The sequence below is a fragment of the Aphanomyces invadans genome (genome assembly GCF_000520115.1).
Source record: "Aphanomyces invadans strain NJM9701 unplaced genomic scaffold supercont1.20, whole genome shotgun sequence".
In the NCBI taxonomy this organism is placed as follows: domain Eukaryota; phylum Oomycota; class Saprolegniomycetes; order Saprolegniales; family Verrucalvaceae; genus Aphanomyces; species Aphanomyces invadans.
In genome coordinates this window covers 986,887-988,718 of record NW_008580165.1, presented here as the reverse complement: position 1 = coordinate 988,718, position 1,832 = coordinate 986,887, and positions in this window count along the sequence as shown.

Sequence of the window (1,832 nt, the reverse complement as noted above, 5' to 3'; positions counted from 1 at the left end):
TATTTCGTCCCCTTCGCCTACTTCCGCTAACTGCCTACCAGTGTTGGCATTTTAACGGACAATGCAATAATAAAACGTGTAAATGCGTTTAAATCGGTGTTTAAACGTTTTAAATATAATCTATTTTTTTAAATAATAATAAAATCCATATTTTTTATATAGCCAAAACGTTGCAAAAAATGCCGCCAGGCCCGGCCCGCCGACCAAATATTGTCAGGACGTTGTCAAGGGCTCTAGGCCAGGTATACTCAGGAGTCGTCAGCTACGAAGCTGACGGCCCTTCGTGGCGTCAAGGTTGAGCTGATGGATATTTTCAAAGCGTCTACTTGCCAGAGTCATTTTTCAGTCATAAGGTGATCGCGACGGTACACCTGCTAAAGTTTCGGCACTCAGCGCTGTTTAAAACAGCGCTGAGTGCCGAAACATTAGTGCAGTGCATACATTTCAGAAACGCTTGCGTTTTGTTGGCCATGCGGCCTGTGTTCGTGAAGTGTTGCCGCGCGCTGCACGGTTTCCGACCGACAGGATGTGGCATCCGTATGATGTGGAGGAAGGACCGACGGAGTCACACTGATAATGCAAGGACAGCGTCAGCAGGGCGCGGAGTCGGATAAATGATGACCGCCCGTTTTAGGGATCGCCCGGACTCCGTGACTCACAGAGCCTTAATAACTGCCGTTTAAATAGCAGGAAGTCCTAAAACCCCGATTAAATAGCAATAATAAAAGCGTTTAAACACCGTTTAAATGCAAAAACCGTCTTTTTTTACGTTTTAATTGTCCGTGCCAACACTGTGCCTACTAGGCACCACTAGTACCATTAGCCTACTAGGCACCACTGTACTATTAGCGATATTAGTTAGTCAGATTCTGGCATATTGGGAACTCATCCCCCCATAAGTATAATGCAAATTTCTCACCCAGCTCCCTGAGGCCTCCGCATCATTCATACACCCGTAAACGGAATGCGTGACCGAACGAAACGATTTCAAAATCGCCCGACTGAAATGGTATATTGTACTGTAGGAAAGCTGCTTGCATGTCAGCTTTTTTCCATTTTGACTTTGGAGTACCAACTGGAAAACCCTTGTGATACTTTGCGTTGTCCAAAATGATGGTAGCATTTTCAATTGCACTTTCGTCCAGTAAAAGCTTGGAAAACCACCCCACAAAATAGGAGTGATTGAACATCCCATGGTAGTCTTTGGTCTCTTTCTTGTCGTTTCGCCCACCATGGAAAATGTCCAAACACAACAACTTTGACCCCACACCATTAATGTAGCAATGGCAGCCATGAAAAAGTAACGTCTGCCTTTGTTGGACGCTTAGACTTGCGTGTCATGCTCGTCATTGGGGTGGTAAACACTGTCAGAGTGGCGACTGCAATGGTGATGAATGTAGAGTTAATCCAAGTAGACCAAGCAACTTCTGCTCATTGCGCCCAATTTGGCCACCATGGACTGGACATACATATCACGTGCCAATGCAATCGCCGGTGACAACTTGTAACAACCACACCCCTCTTAATTGAGTGCACATTGGATAGGGATTTATTAGCCGAGGTTATGCTAGACTACGAAATGTTCGCTTTCTAGAACTCTGCATTACGCATCGCAAGGGCGATGTGACTTCCATTATCTTTCACTTGCGCAAGGCTCATGTAACATGCAGAATGGGCGAATTATGTATGACGTGGCGCTAAGACGATATTTGATACGTGGATCAAATATTTCACGCCTATGTGTGCCACGACTGTACCTATGAGCAAGGAGAAACCTCTGAACAGAACGGAGGCAAGCACTGTAGTCCGTTGGCGAATCCAAATCAAAATCG